Source organism: Prunus avium, chromosome 1, assembly GCF_965620075.1.
Source record: "Prunus avium chromosome 1, drPruAviu1.hap1.1, whole genome shotgun sequence".
In the NCBI taxonomy this organism is placed as follows: domain Eukaryota; kingdom Viridiplantae; phylum Streptophyta; class Magnoliopsida; order Rosales; family Rosaceae; genus Prunus; species Prunus avium.
Window position 1 is genome coordinate 2,378,993 of NC_142284.1, and position 17,888 is coordinate 2,396,880.

At 32.3% G+C, this 17,888-nt stretch overlaps 1 non-coding gene across 1 annotated transcript; it reads right to left on the minus strand.

The window, feature by feature from the left end:
- Positions 1-1,613: 1,613 nt before the first annotated feature.
- LOC110745977 (ASI1-immunoprecipitated protein 1) lies at positions 1,614-3,394 on the minus strand. The gene is made up of 3 exons (XR_015836308.1): positions 3,188-3,394; positions 3,030-3,098; positions 1,614-2,365 (listed from the first exon to the last, which is right to left on the minus strand). It is a non-coding gene; the product is annotated as an ASI1-immunoprecipitated protein 1 (transcript).
- Positions 3,395-17,888: the final 14,494 nt, after the last annotated feature.

Sequence of the window (17,888 nt, forward strand, 5' to 3'; positions counted from 1 at the left end):
GTAAATTTATTTATTTATTTATAAAATGACTGCAAAATCAAGAGGCTACTGCCAAAATGAACTTTTTTTTCCAGCCAAATGAAGTCCTCTACTAAAAGAAAACATCATTTACTAAATATTGTATTGTTTACAAATGCACTAAGCTTTCTTGGGGGAGGGACAACCTCAAGAAATCCCTATCAGTCATCTGCAACATGCAAACGATGAGCAGTTCCATCAGCCATCACACTATATCTATCATGTTATACTTGTTATAATTTGCTTTAAGGGGCCTCATTTCGCTGCTTTGCAAGTTTGTCTTCTTCTTGCATTGCTGGAGCAAAAATGCAGCTTCAGCAGCATGCTTTTAAGTTACCAAAATTTTACGAAATATATTAGATTTCAATCCAATTACACCATTGAAAAATCCTGACCACTACTTCTATCAGTAAATTTTAGCCCCCCGTTATGAAAAATCATGATTCCGCCCTTGCCTGACCCATTTTAGAAAAAAATTGATAAACTTTCTAAGTAGAGATATACGGTTTCCCCTGCTAAAAGTCTCATCCCAGCTCATTTCACCCATTTCCTGGCTTCTTCAGCCCACCCCATATTCCCATCCTAGTCCTGTCAAAGCCTGTCATCTAAGTTGGTGGATTGTACAAATGACTTTGTTGTTATTGGAAATTGCACGTGTGTATGCTATTCTTCATTTTCATTGCATAGCAAATTATTATTCTTCATTTTGCATCACAATAATGTCTTTAAAACAAAGCAAACAGCCTACGTTACATATGTAAATAGTCAATAATGACAACCCACAAGCTATCTTATGATTCACTATAAATATACATCTCTTCCAAAGCCAATACATCACAAAACAAAATATTACATGAAACAGAGATATTATTCACAGAGTGAGTAAAAGTCTACATATTAAAACAAAAGGCGAAGATGTCTGAATGTCAAGGTAATGAACAAGTTCTTTCACACTTAAAAAATCCCGCTATTATAAACTTATTATGGTGCCATTTAATCCGATACAAGTTTTAATTTTCGGGTCCATCTATGCATGTAAGGATACATGGCCTGAACTTAGGGGAGCTCAGGGGACAGTTGCAGAGGCAACAATTGAGAGGGAGAATTCTTTGGTTGATGCTCAGATCGTGCTAGAAGGGATGATTGTCCACTCCTGATTTCCGGTGCGATAGGGTTCGTGTTTGGGTTGATGCTGATGGCATTGTTACAAGGGCCCCTACAATTGGTTAATTTAGACTCTGAGGGCTCCAGTTCAGGGTGACCATTTTTCTCTTTTAACAGTATTTGGGAAGAAAGTTTAGTGACGTAATGAAATAAGCCAGGCTTTCATTGCCAAGCACTCGACAAATTGCAAGTCCAATAAAAGCTAAACCCAGGGAAAGAAAAAGAAAAGACGAAATCTTTGCAAAATCTAGCGAGGACAGAAAATAGAATGCGAGCCTTAATCAGGTTTAAAATTTATCCTTGGAAAAAAGCTTTGGGTTAGGAAAAACGAACCTAGGCAGATGCTATTGAACAACAAACCCTTATCATTTTCCTTCATCATATTTATCAAAATGAGCAACAGCACATAACACAAGCCACCAAAAGAACAATTGTAAAAAGGATACTGCCAAATTGAAGTCTTTTCCAAGAAAATGATGTCCTCTACCAGAAGCAAACATAACATTGCATTTTTTTCCAAATGTACTAAACTTTCTTGAGGGAGAAGAGAACCTCATCAAATAACCTATCAGTCATCTGCTGGTCGTATATTATAATGACTTGCCAAACATTGAACAGTCCCATCAGCTATTACACTATCTAACATGTCATACTTCTTATAATTTGCTTGAAGAGCCTCGTTCTGCTGCTTTGCAAGATTCTCTTCTTCCTGGAGTTGGTGCTTGAGCACAAATGACGCTTCAGCAGCATGCTTTCGAGTAAGACGCTTCAGTGCTTTTGCCACTTCAAAATCTGGATCATTTGGCTCCAACCAACGACATGATATCCCTCTTCCAGGCTCTGCAGGGCGATCATCAAACATCTCCACTTCAGCACGACGTGCCCTCACAGGCCTCGGCATCCCCGACATCATGAAAGGCAATTGAGCTAACTCTGAGACAATAACATCAGCCTGTCTAATGTTCTCCATCTCCACCAGTGCACACTGCGGGATGTTACTTGATTCCAAGTAATTTCGAATGAACTGAATATTTTTCACAGTCCCAAACTGTGAAAGAGCAGTTCTCACAACAGTTTCAGTGACCTGTGGTGAGATGTTATCGAGGTAAACAGTTCGTTTGACCTTCTCCTCAAATGCAGCATACTTTGCTTCTGGAGTCCCCATATGCCACAATGTGTAACCCTAATAAGAGAGAAAACTCAAAAAGTTTGCTAAATTGTACAACTAATAGCAGCAAACAATACATGCAGTTTAACCAAACTGTAACCAGCATAATACCATTCTACCGTTTATACACCAAAATATAACCAGCAATGACAACATATCCTTGAAGCAGCAGAAACATAACCAATTCATCATCATTCAAGAACTGAAACAGCATAACACCAAAAACAGAACCCAAAAACAATCCAATTAATCAGCTACACAGAATGCATAATCTGACAGCAAGCAGCAAATTAATCACCTACAGAGAACCTAAAAACAGCCACTTAAACAGCAAAAGTCCCAATTTCAGCAAAGCCCCAATCCCCCAATAACACAACGTTCACAATCACATCCACCAAAACCTAAACAATACATGCAACCCAACAACAGAACCTAAACACAATCCAATTAATAAGCAAAAGCCCTAATTAATTTCAGAAGCATGCATAAGGTACATGTAAACCCTAAAATCCTTTATTAGGCCTTTCTATTTACCTCAGAAACCGTCTACAGCCCAATTAAAATCGAAGTCCCTAATTAATTTCATGACACCCAAATTTTAATTTCGAAGAAAAACCCTAATTTTGTTAATTCAAATTCAGATCCAGATCTAGAGCAATTAGAGGAAGAGAAGATATACCTGATATTGAGGTGCGAGAACAAGCCTGAGAATCGAGCAATTTGACGAAGGCGATCAGAGAGTGAGAGGCTGCCAAGTTGGCAATGAGAGCGAGAGTTAGCGGATGATAAGCACAGAGAGAGGATCGAAGACATGAAAGAGAGTGAAAAGATTCTGACCTGGTTCGGATTGAGAGGAGAGACCGGTGGAAGCGGCGGAGGCGGCGGCGGCGGCGGCGGCGGCAAGAGAAGTAGACGACGGAGAAGAAGAGCCGCTCTCTAAGGGTCGTTCAGGGAGAGAAGAGAAGGCCCGTCTTCGAGTGATGGGCCTTGGGCTTTATTTTTCAGGTTGTAGAGTGGCTTTAATTTTTTTTTTTTTTGGGTTCAAAATAAAATTTCCTTCAATAAAAGACCAAAGCCAATCACACCAATGCGAACCCAAAAAATGAATTCAACCAAATGCAATACAAACGGAATAGTGGCTTTGTTTGTTTAATAACACACAACCCGGCAATTAATTTCTTAATTTTTCAAATTTTCAAATATTTTTAATTAAATGGGAAATTTTGGAAATTTCTGAAATTGTTTTTATCATTGGGTGTCTAGAGACGTAGAAAAACTTGTATGAAACGGGAAAGTAATTAAAAAAGAGAAATAAATATTATGCTACTTAAAGGATTTGTAAAATAGTATAGCCGTGCGGCTATACGTTTTTGAAAAAAATTTAAAAAAACTGAGTATAGCCGTGCGGCTGTACTATTTTTCCATATAAAAAAAAGAGGATCCCAGTCATTAGGCGCCGCCTGTCAAGAAAACTCCACTTTTATTAAAAAAAATATTTAAAAAACAGAGTATAGCCGCGCGGCTGTACTATTTTTAAAAATAAAAATAAAAAGGACCCTCCAGCGATTAGACGCCACGTGTCACTATATTATTTTTGATAAAAAAATCGTAGTATAGCCGCACGGCTATACTATTCTAAAAGGTCTATCTATACTATTTAATTTATAAATGAAAAAAAAGAAAAGAGGACCCTCCAAGTTTCATTGGTTTGTACTTTGTTGATATTAATAAGCCACTATATAATATTTTAGTATAATTTTTATAACATATATTATTCGTATTCAATAATATGTGAGAATTACTTGTATAATACGTGAACTTTGTGTGAATTATTGAAAATCTTGTAAAAAATATGGGTATTAAGCATTAGAAATGCGTATGTACATGTACAATACGACTATTGTACGTTTGCTTTTTAAAAAACAGTAGACATGTATAAAATACGAATGTATTATTGACAAATACATACGTACATATATATATATATATATGTATATGTGTGTGTGTATATAAGACGATAAGATATTAATTAAATTAAGACACCCAAATGAAAAATAAGTATTTTATTTTTTTGCACAGAAGAATTTAAATTAAAAAGGATAAGATATTAATTAAATTAAAGAAGTTAGGCGAAAAAACAAAAGTAAAGAAACTAATTTTATATTTAATAAAAAAAACATAACATAAACACTTCTCCCGACAAAATTTCGTCGGCATAGGTCTATGCCGGCAAATATTTGTCGAATTAGGTTTCTCCCGACAAAATAACCTCTACCGACGAAATTTCGTCGGGAGAGGTCTCTTTTTACAAAAATAAATATAAACTTAGGATGTTTAGGTGAATTAATTTTTTTAAATTTAATTTTTAGTAATTAAATAATATATTTGACTGATTTAATTAGTTAAATTAGTAATTATATTTTAATTATTATTTATTTAGTGAATAATTAGTATTAGATATTTTAATTAACTTCGTGAATTATAATACTTAATAAATAGTAATTCAATTTTTATTTTTATTTTTTTTTCCTTTAATATTCACTAAGTAAATAATAACTAAAACATAATTACCAATCAAAGTAATTAAAAAAGAGAAATAAATATTATGCTACTTAAAGGATTTGTAAAATAGTATAGCCGCGCGGCTATACGTTTTTGAAAAAAATTTAAAAAAACTGAGTATAGCCGTGCGGCTGTACTATTTTTCCATATAAAAAAAAGAGGATCCCAGTCATTAGGCGCCGCCTGTCAAGAAAACTCCACTTTTATTAAAACAAATATTTAAAAAACAGAGTATAGCCGCGCGGCTGTACTATTTTTAAAAATAAAAATAAAAAGGACCCTCCAGCGATTAGACGCCACATGTCACTATATTATTTTTGATAAAAAAATCGTAGTATAGCCGCACGGCTATACTATTCTAAAAGGTCTATCTATACTATTTAATTTATAAATGAAAAAAAAAAAAAGAGGGCCCTCCAAGTTTCATTGGTTTGTACTTTGTTGATATTAATAAGCCACTATATAATATTTTAGTATAATTTTTATAACATATATTATTCGTATTCAATAATATGTGAGAATTACTTGTATAATACGTGAACTTTGTGTGAATTATTGAAAATCTTGTAAAAAATATGGGTATTAAGCATTAGAAATGCGTATGTACATGTACAATACGACTATTGTATGTTTGCTTTTTAAAAAACAGTAGACATGTATAAAATACGAATGTATTATTGACAAATACATACGTACATATATATATATATGTATATGTGTGTGTGTATATAAGACTATAAGATATTAATTAAATTAAGACACCCAAATGAAAAATAAGTATTTTATTTTTTTGCACAGAAGAATTTAAATTAAAAAGGATAAGATATTAATTAAATTAAAGAAGTTAGGCGAAAAAACAAAAGTAAAGAAACTAATTTTATATTTAATAAAAAAAACATAACATAAACACTTCTCCCGACAAAATTTCGTCGGCATAGGTCTATGCCGGCAAATAGTTGTCGGATAAGGTTTCTCCCGACAAAATAACCTATGCCGACGAAATTTTGTCGGGAGAGGTCTAATAGACTTTTCCCGACAAAATTTTCGTCGGGAGAGGTCTTTTAAACAAAATTAAATATAAAATTAGGATGTCTAGGTTAATTAATTTTTCAAAATTTTATTTTTAGAAATTAAATAACTGATTTGACTGATTTAATTAGTTAAATTAGTAATTATATTTTCATTATTATTTATTTAAGTAGTATTAAATATTTTAATTAATTTCATGAATTATATTACTTAATAAATAGTAATTCAATTTTTCTTTTTCTTTTTTTCCTTTAATATTCACTAAGTAAATAATAACTAAAACATAATTACTAATCAAAGTAATTAAAAAGGAGAAATACATATTACGCTACTTAAAGGGTTCGTAAAATAGTATAGCCGTGCGGCTATACGTTTTTCAAAAAAATTTATAAAACTGCGTATAGCCGTGCGGCTGTACTATTTTATATATAAAAAAAGAGGACCCCAATCATTAGGCGCCACGTGTCAATACAATTCTACCTTTTTCTAAAAATTAAAAACACAGAGTATAGCCGGCCGGCTGTACTAATTTATTTTATTTTATTTTTTAAAGGACCCTCCAACGATTGGACGCCACGTGTCACTATATTATTTTTGGAAGAAAAAAAAATCGTAATATTGCCGCACGGCTATACTATTCTAAAAGGTCTATCTATACTATTTAATATATAAATTAAAAAAAGAAAAGAGGACCCTCCAAGTTTCATTAGCTTGTACTTTATAGATATTAATTTGCTAGTTTCAACATATCCAAAGTAGATATTAATAAGTCACTATATAATATTTTAGTATTATTTTTATAACATATATTATTCGTATTTAAGAATATGTGAGAATTATTTGTATAATACGTGAACTTTGTGAGAATTACTAAAATATTTGTAAAAAAATATGTGTATTAAGCATTAGAAATACGTATGTGCATGTACAAATACGACTATTGTACGTTTGCTTTTTAAAAAATAGTAGACTTGTATAGAATACGAATGTATTATTGAAAAATACGGACATACATATGTATATATATATATATAAGACTATATTTTAAAGACACTAATTTTACATATTTTTTTAAAAGAAATTTAAAAAATAACATAAACACTTCTCCCGACGAAATTTCTTCGGCATAGGTCTATGCCGGCAAATAGTTGTCGGATAAGGTTTCTCCCGACAAAATAACCTATGCCGACGACATTTTGTCGGGAGAGGTCTAATAGACTTTTCCCGACAAAATTTTCGTCGGGAGAGGTCTTTTAAACAAAATTAAATATAAAATTAGGATGTCTAGGTTAATTAATTTTTCAAAATTTTATTTTTAGAAATTAAATAACTGATTTGACTGATTTAATTAGTTAAATTAGTAATTATATTTTCGTTATTATTTATTTAAGTAGTATTAAATATTTTAATTAATTTCATGAATTATATTACTTAATAAATAGTAATTCAATTTTTCTTTTTCTTTTTTTCCTTTAATATTCACTAAGTAAATAATAACTAAAACATAATTACTAATCAAAGTAATTAAAAAGGAGAAATACATATTACGCTACTTAAAGGGTTCGTAAAATAGTATAGCCGTGCGGCTATACGTTTTTCAAAAAAATTTATAAAACTGCGTATAGCCGTGCGGCTGTACTATTTTATATATAAAAAAAGAGGACCCCAATCATTAGGCGCCACGTGTCAATACAATTCTACCTTTTTCTAAAAATTAAAAACACAGAGTATAGCCGGCCGGCTGTACTAATTTATTTTATTTTATTTTTTAAAGGACCCTCCAACGATTGGACGCCACGTGTCACTATATTATTTTTGGAAGAAAAAAAAATCGTAATGTTGCCGCACGGCTATACTATTCTAAAAGGTCTATCTATACTATTTAATATATAAATTAAAAAAAGAAAAGAGGACCCTCCAAGTTTCATTAGCTTGTACTTTATAGATATTAATTTGCTAGTTTCAACATATCCAAAGTAGATATTGTTGGCGCTAAATCTGAACAGATAGAGATGAGTGCAACTTACAAATGAGATGGACAATCGAGAGACCGATTGAGTATTGGATGCCGATTCTTCCTGTCCTTGGATGCCGATCCTGAATAGAAAGAAGTCGGGACTCGTAAGGTCTATGGAACCGGTGTGGAACCAGCCTAAGACCCTCCGATGCCGAAGTAAGTTTGTTGTTTTAAGAGCTCTTGCTGTTGACCATATAGAAGTATAAAAGTCAAGCTGAAAAGTCTTACCCCTTTGTTGATGGTGAAGGGGTGCTTGTGGTGTTCATTTCCGATGTGGGACTCGTGGGAGGGCCCTGTGAGGTTGACACGAGTCCTTAGATATTTTGGGCGGGTGCTTCAAGGCTGATTATGTACAATCGGTATGGGGTGCCGATTGTAGACGAGCTGGGCCTGTATCGGTTGTTTGCAGCTTTGAGACAATGTCATCGGTAGCCGATGCCGATTGTTCGAGGCCTTGGGTACTTGGGTGAGCTTCTCTGATCCACGTGTCGTTGTATGAGTGGAGGGTCAGATATGGTACAAACAGTAGTCCCCCAAGTTGCCGATTGAGAAGCTTCTCGGTTGGGGACTTGAATATGTCTTCGGCATTCTGACCCGGGCTCGATGGTCTCATTGTTGCCGATGGTGGTATGTAGTCCCCCAAGTGCCCGAGCGAGCGAGCTTGGAAAGAGACGGCATGATGTGTCGATGGCCGAAGGCTGAAGCTGATGGCTGAAGCTGATGGCCGAAGGCGGATGGCCGAAGGCTGAAGCTGATGGCCGAAGCTGATGGCCGAAGGCTGATGGCCGAAGCTGATGGCCGAAGCTGATGGCCGAAGGCTGATGGCCGAAGGCTGATGGCCGAAGCTGATGGCCGACGCTGATGGCTTTGAGAAAAGGCGCTGGAGAAGTGTCTCCTAGAAGGTGCCGTTCGGCATGGCTGAAGCTGATGGCCGTTGGCTGATGGCCGAAGGCTGAAGCTGATGGCCGAAGCTGATGGCCGAAGGCTGATGGCCGAAGCTGATGGCTTTGAGAAAAGGCGCTGGAGAAGTGTCTCCTAGAAGGTGCCGTTCGGCATGGCTGAAGCTGATGCTGAAGGCTGATGGCCGAAGGCTGAAGCTGATGGCTGAAGCTGATGGCCGAAGCTGATGGCTTTGAGAAAAGGCGCTGGAGAAGTGTCTCCTAGAAGGTGCCGTTCGGCTTGGCTGAAGCTGATGCTGAAGGCTGATGCTGAATCATTGGGGGGATGTGAAGACATCGCACGCGCCGAATGATGATGGGTGCCGAAGGCCAAAGGCAGATGCCGAATCATTGGGGGGATGTGAAGACATCGCACGCGCCGAATGATGATGGGTGCCGAAGGCCAAAGGCAGATGCTGAATCATTGGGGGGATGTGAAGACATCGCACGCGCCAAATGATGATGGGTGCCGAAGGCCGATGGTAAATGCCGAATCATTGGGGGGATGTGAAAACATCGCACGCGCCGAATGATGATGGGTGCCGAAGGCCAAAGGCAGATGCCGAATCATTGGGGGGATGTGAAGACATCGCACACGCCGAATGATGCAAAGGCGCCGTAGGCCGAAGGCAGATACCGAATCATTGGGGGGATGTGAAGACATCGCACACGCCGAATGATGCAAGGGCGCCGAAGGCCGAAGGCAGATACCGAATCATTGGGGGGATGTGAAGACATCGCACACGCCGAATGATGCAAAGGCGCCGTAGGCCGAAGGCAGATGCCGGATCATTGGGGGGATGTGAAGACATCGCACGCGCCGAATGATGCAAGGGCGCCGAAGGCCGATTGTAGGAGGTGCCGAGGGCATGGCTCAAAAGGGTGCCGAGAGCACTCGTGAAGGAGAACGACATAGCGTTTTGTGTCGTTTCCCACAGACGGCGCCAATCTGTTGGCGCTAAATCTGAACAGATAGAGATGAGTGCAACTTACAAATGAGATGGACAATCGAGAGACCGATTGAGTATTGGATGCCGATTCTTCCTGTCCTTGGATGCCGATCCTGAATAGAAAGAAGTCGGGACTCGTAAGGTCTATGGAACCGGTGTGGAACCAGCCTAAGACCCTCCGATGCCGAAGTAAGTTTGTTGTTTTAAGAGCTCTTGCTGTTGACCATATAGAAGTATAAAAGTCAAGCTGAAAAGTCTTACCCCTTTGTTGATGGTGAAGGGGTGCTTGTGGTGTTCATTTCCGATGTGGGACTCGTGGGAGGGCCCTGTGAGGTTGACACGAGTCCTTAGATATTTTGGGCGGGTGCTTCAAGGCTGATTATGTACAATCGGTATGGGGCGCCGATTGTAGACGAGCTGGGCCTGTATCGGTTGTTTGCAGCTTTGAGACAATGTCATCGGTAGCCGATGCCGATTGTTCGAGGCCTTGGGTACTTGGGTGAGCTTCTCTGATCCACGTGTCGTTGTATGAGTGGAGGGTCAGATATGGTACAAACAGATATTAATAAGTCACTATATAATATTTTAGTATAATTTTTATAACATATATTATTCGTATTTAAGAATATGTGAGAATTATTTGTATAATACGTGAACTTTGTGAGAATTACTAAAACATTTGTAAAAAAATACGTGTATTAAGCATTAGAAATACGTATGTGCATGTACAAATACGACTATTGTACGTTTGCTTTTTAAAAAATAGTAGACTTGTATAGAATACGAATGTATTATTGAAAAATACGGACATACATATGTATATATATATATATAAGACTATATTTTAAAGACACTAATTTTACATATTTTTTAAAAGAAATTTAAAAAATAACATAAACACTTCTCCCGAATGTATTATTGAAAAATACAGACATACATATGTATATATATATATATATAAGACTATATTTTAAAGACACTAATTTTACATATTTTTTAAAAGAAATTTAAAAAATAACATAAACACTTCTCCCGACGAAATTTCGTCGGCATAGGTCTATGCCGGCAAATAGTTGTCGGATAAGGTTTCTCCCGACAAAATAACCTATGCCGACGACATTTTGTCGGGAGAGGTCTAATAGACTTTTCCCGACAAAATTTTCGTCGGGAGAGGTCTTTTAAACAAAATTAAATATAAAATTAGGATGTCTAGGTTAATTAATTTTTCAAAATTTTATTTTTAGAAATTAAATAACTGATTTGACTGATTTAATTAGTTAAATTAGTAATTATATTTTCGTTATTATTTATTTAAGTAGTATTAAATATTTTAATTAATTTCATGAATTATATTACTTAATAAATAGTAATTCAATTTTTCTTTTTCTTTTTTTCCTTTAATATTCACTAAGTAAATAATAACTAAAACATAATTACTAATCAAAGTAATTAAAAAGGAGAAATACATATTACGCTACTTAAAGGGTTCGTAAAATAGTATAGCCGTGCGGCTATACGTTTTTCAAAAAAATTTATAAAACTGCGTATAGCCGTGCGGCTGTACTATTTTATATATAAAAAAAGAGGACCCCAATCATTAGGCGCCACGTGTCAATACAATTCCACCTTTTTCTAAAAATTAAAAACACAGAGTATAGCCGGCCGGCTGTACTAATTTATTTTATTTTATTTTTTAAAGGACCCTCCAACGATTGGACGCCACGTGTCACTATATTATTTTTGGAAGAAAAAAAAATCGTAATATTGCCGCACGGCTATACTATTCTAAAAGGTCTATCTATACTATTTAATATATAAATTAAAAAAAGAAAAGAGGACCCTCCAAGTTTCATTAGCTTGTACTTTATAGATATTAATTTGCTAGTTTCAACATATCCAAAGTAGATATTAATAAGTCACTATATAATATTTTAGTATAATTTTTATAACATATATTATTCGTATTTAAGAATATGTGAGAATTATTTGTATAATACGTGAACTTTGTGAGAATTACTAAAATATTAGTAAAAAAATATGTGTATTAAGCATTAGAAATACGTATGTGCATGTACAATACGACTATTGTACGTTTGCTTTTTAAAAAATAGTAGACTTGTATAGAATACGAATGTATTATTGAAAAATACGGACATACATATGTATATATATATATATATATATAAGACTATATTTTAAAGACACTAATTTTACATATTTTTTAAAAGAAATTTAAAAAATAACATAAACACTTCTCCCGACGAAATTTCGTCGGCATAGGTCTATGCCGGCAAATAGTTGTCGGATAAGGTTTCTCCCGACAAAATAACCTATGCCGACGAAATTTTGTCGGGAGAGGTCTAATAGACTTTTCCCGACAAAATTTTCGTCGGGAGAGGTCTTTTAAACAAAATTAAATATAAAATTAGGATGTCTAGGTTAATTAATTTTTCAAAATTTTATTTTTAGAAATTAAATAACTGATTTGACTGATTTAATTAGTTAAATTAGTAATTATATTTTCGTTATTATTTATTTAAGTAGTATTAAATATTTTAATTAATTTCATGAATTATATTACTTAATAAATAGTAATTCAATTTTTCTTTTTCTTTTTTTCCTTTAATATTCACTAAGTAAATAATAACTAAAACATAATTACTAATCAAAGTAATTAAAAAGGAGAAATACATATTACGCTACTTAAAGGGTTCGTAAAATAGTATAGCCGTGCGGCTATACGTTTTTCAAAAAAATTTATAAAACTGCGTATAGCCGTGCGGCTGTACTATTTTATATAAAAAAAAAGAGGACCCCAATCATTAGGCGCCACGTGTCAATACAATTCTACCTTTTTCTAAAAATTAAAAACACAGAGTATAGCCGGCCGGCTGTACTAATTTATTTTATTTTATTTTTTAAAGGACCCTCCAACGATTGGACGCCACGTGTCACTATATTATTTTTGGAAGAAAAAAAAATCGTAATATTGCCGCACGGCTATACTATTCTAAAAGGTCTATCTATACTATTTAATATATAAATTAAAAAAAGAAAAGAGGACCCTCCAAGTTTCATTAGCTTGTACTTTATAGATATTAATTTGCTAGTTTCAACATATCCAAAGTAGATATTAATAAGTCACTATATAATATTTTAGTATAATTTTTATAACATATATTATTCGTATTTAAGAATATGTGAGAATTATTTGTATAATACGTGAACTTTGTGAGAATTACTAAAATATTTGTAAAAAAATATGTGTATTAAGCATTAGAAATACGTATGTGCATGTACAATACGACTATTGTACGTTTGCTTTTTAAAAAATAGTAGACTTGTATAGAATACGAATGTATTATTGAAAAATACGGACATACATATGTATATATATATATATATATATATAAGACTATATTTTAAAGACACTAATTTTACATATTTTTTAAAAGAAATTTAAAAAATAACATAAACACTTCTCCCGACGAAATTTCGTCGGCATAGGTCTATGCCGGCAAATAGTTGTCGGATAAGGTTTCTCCCGACAAAATAACCTATGCCGACGAAATTTTGTCGGGAGAGGTCTAATAGACTTTTCCCGACAAAATTTTCGTCGGGAGAGGTCTTTTAAACAAAATTAAATATAAAATTAGGATGTCTAGGTTAATTAATTTTTCAAAATTTTATTTTTAGAAATTAAATAACTGATTTGACTGATTTAATTAGTTAAATTAGTAATTATATTTTCGTTATTATTTATTTAAGTAGTATTAAATATTTTAATTAATTTCATGAATTATATTACTTAATAAATAGTAATTCAATTTTTCTTTTTCTTTTTTTCCTTTAATATTCACTAAGTAAATAATAACTAAAACATAATTACTAATCAAAGTAATTAAAAAGGAGAAATACATATTACGCTACTTAAAGGGTTCGTAAAATAGTATAGCCGTGCGGCTATACGTTTTTCAAAAAAATTTATAAAACTGCGTATAGCCGTGCGGCTGTACTATTTTATATATAAAAAAAGAGGACCCCAATCATTAGGCGCCACGTGTCAATACAATTCTACCTTTTTCTAAAAATTAAAAACACAGAGTATAGCCGGCCGGCTGTACTAATTTATTTTATTTTATTTTTTAAAGGACCCTCCAACGATTGGACGCCACGTGTCACTATATTATTTTTGGAAGAAAAAAAAATCGTAATATTGCTGCACGGCTATACTATTCTAAAAGGTCTATCTATACTATTTAATATATAAATTAAAAAAAGAAAAGAGGACCCTCCAAGTTTCATTAGCTTGTACTTTATAGATATTAATTTGCTAGTTTCAACATATCCAAAGTAGATATTAATAAGTCACTATATAATATTTTAGTATAATTTTTATAACATATATTATTCGTATTTAAGAATATGTGAGAATTATTTGTATAATACGTGAACTTTGTGAGAATTACTAAAATATTTGTAAAAAAATATGTGTATTAAGCATTAGAAATACGTATGTGCATGTACAATACGACTATTGTACGTTTGCTTTTTAAAAAATAGTAGACTTGTATAGAATACGAATGTATTATTGAAAAATACGGACATACATATGTATATATATATATATATATATATATATATATATATATAAGACTATATTTTAAAGACACTAATTTTACATATTTTTTAAAAGAAATTTAAAAAATAACATAAACACTTCTCCCGACGAAATTTCGTCGGCATAGGTCTATGCCGGCAAATAGTTGTCGGATAAGGTTTCTCCCGACAAAATAACCTATGCCGACGAAATTTTGTCGGGAGAGGTTTAATAGACTTTTCCCGACAAAATTTTCGTCGGGAGAGGTCTTTTAAACAAAATTAAATATAAAATTAGGATGTCTAGGTTAATTAATTTTTCAAAATTTTATTTTTAGAAATTAAATAACTGATTTGACTGATTTAATTAGTTAAATTAGTAATTATATTTTCATTATTATTTATTTAAGTAGTATTAAATATTTTAATTAATTTCATGAATTATATTACTTAATAAATAGTAATCCAATTTTTCTTTTTCTTTTTTTCCTTTAATATTCACTAAGTAAATAATAACTAAAACATAATTACTAATCAAAGTAATTAAAAAGGAGAAATACATATTACGCTACTTAAAGGGTTCGTAAAATAGTATAGCCGTGCGGCTATACGTTTTTCAAAAAAATTTATAAAACTGCGTATAGCCGTGCGGCTGTACTATTTTATATATAAAAAAAGAGGACCCCAATCATTAGGCGCCACGTGTCAATACAATTCCACCTTTTTCTAAAAATTAAAAACACAGAGTATAGCCGGCCGGCTGTACTAATTTATTTTATTTTATTTTTTAAAGGACCCTCCAACGATTGGACGCGACGTGTCACTATATTATTTTTGGAAGAAAAAAAAATCGTAATATTGCCGGACGGCTATACTATTCTAAAAGGTCTATCTATACTATTTAATATATAAATTAAAAAAAGAAAAGAGGACCCTCCAAGTTTCATTAGCTTGTACTTTATAGATATTAATTTGCTAGTTTCAACATATCCAAAGTAGATATTAATAAGTCACTATATAATATTTTAGTATAATTTTTATAACATATATTATTCGTATTTAAGAATATGTGAGAATTATTTGTATAATACGTGAACTTTGTGAGAATTACTAAAATATTTGTAAAAAAATATGTGTATTAAGCATTAGAAATACGTATGTGCATGTACAATACGACTATTGTACGTTTGCTTTTTAAAAAATAGTAGACTTGTATAGAATACGAATGTATTATTGAAAAATACGGACATACATATGTATATATATATATATATATATATATATATATATATATATAAGACTATATTTTAAAGACACTAATTTTACATATTTTTTAAAAGAAATTTAAAAAATAACATAAACACTTCTCCCGACGAAATTTCGTCGGCATAGGTCTATGCCGGCAAATAGTTGTCGGATAAGGTTTCTCCCGACAAAATAACCTATGCCGACGAAATTTTGTCGGGAGAGGTCTAATAGACTTTTCCCGACAAAATTTTCGTCGGGAGAGGTCTTTTAAACAAAATTGAATATAAAATTAGGATGTCTAGGTTAATTAATTTTTCAAAATTTTATTTTTAGAAATTAAATAACTGATTTGACTTATTTAATTAGTTAAATTAGTAATTATATTTTCGTTATTATTTATTTAAGTAGTATTAAATATTTTAATTAATTTCATGAATTATATTACTTAATAAATAGTAATTCAATTTTTCTTTTTCTTTTTTTCCTTTAATATTCACTAAGTAAATAATAACTAAAACATAATTACTAATCAAAGTAATTAAAAAGGAGAAATACATATTACGCTACTTAAAGGGTTCGTAAAATAGTATAGCCGTGCGGCTATACGTTTTTCAAAAAATTTTATAAAACTGCGTATAGCCGTGCGGCTGTACTATTTTATATATAAAAAAAGAGGACCCCAATCATTAGGCGCCACGTGTCAATACAATTCTACCTTTTTCTAAAAATTAAAAACACAGAGTATAGCCGGCCGGCTGTACTAATTTATTTTATTTTATTTTTTAAAGGACCCTCCAACGATTGGACGCCACGTGTCACTATATTATTTTTGGAAGAAAAAAAAATCGTAATATTGCCGCACGGCTATACTATTCTAAAAGGTCTATCTATACTATTTAATATATAAATTAAAAAAAGAAAAGAGGACCCTCCAAGTTTCATTAGCTTGTACTTTATAGATATTAATTTGCTAGTTTCAACATATCCAAAGTAGATATTAATAAGTCACTATATAATATTTTAGTATAATTTTTATAACATATATTATTCGTATTTAAGAATATGTGAGAATTATTTGTATAATACGTGAACTTTGTGAGAATTACTAAAATATTTGTAAAAAAATATGTGTATTAAGCATTAGAAATACGTATGTGCATGTACAATACGACTATTGTACGTTTGCTTTTTAAAAAATAGTAGACTTGTATAGAATACGAATGTATTATTGAAAAATACGGACATACATATGTATATATATATATATAAGACTATATTTTAAAGACACTAATTTTACATATTTTTTAAAAGAAATTTAAAAAATAACATAAACACTTCTCCCGACGAAATTTCGTCGGCATAGTTCTATGCCCGCAAATAGTTGTCGGATAAGGTTTCTCCCGACAAAATAACCTATGCCGACGAAATTTTGTCGGGAGAGGTCTAATAGACTTTTCCCGACAAAATCTTCGTCGGGAGAGGTCTTTTAAATAAATATAAAATTAGGATGTCTAGGTTAATTAATTTTTCAAAATTTTATTTTTAGAAATTAAATAACTGATTTGACTGATTTAATTAGTTAAATTAGTAATTATATTTTCGTTATTATTTATTTAAGTAGTATTAAATATTTTAATTAATTTCATGAATTATATTACTTAATAAATAGTAATTCAATTTTTCTTTTTCTTTTTTTCCTTTAATATTCACTAAGTAAATAATAACTAAAACATAATTACTAATCAAAGTAATTAAAAAGGAGAAATACATATTACGCTACTTAAAGGGTTCGTAAAATAGTATAGCCGTGCGGCTATACGTTTTTCAAAAAAATTTATAAAACTGCGTATAGCCGCGCGGCTGTACTATTTTATATATAAAAAAAGAGGACCCCAATCATTAGGCGCCACGTGTCAATACAATTCTACCTTTTTCTAAAAATTAAAAACACAGAGTATAGCCGGCCGGCTGTACTAATTTATTTTATTTTATTTTTTAAAGGACCCTCCAACGATTGGACGCCACGTGTCACTATATTATTTTTGGAAGAAAAAAAAATCGTAATATTGCCGCACGGCTATACTATTCTAAAAGGTCTATCTATACTATTTAATATATAAATTAAAAAAAGAAAAGAGGACCCTCCAAGTTTCATTAGCTTGTACTTTATAGATATTAATTTGCTAGTTTCAACA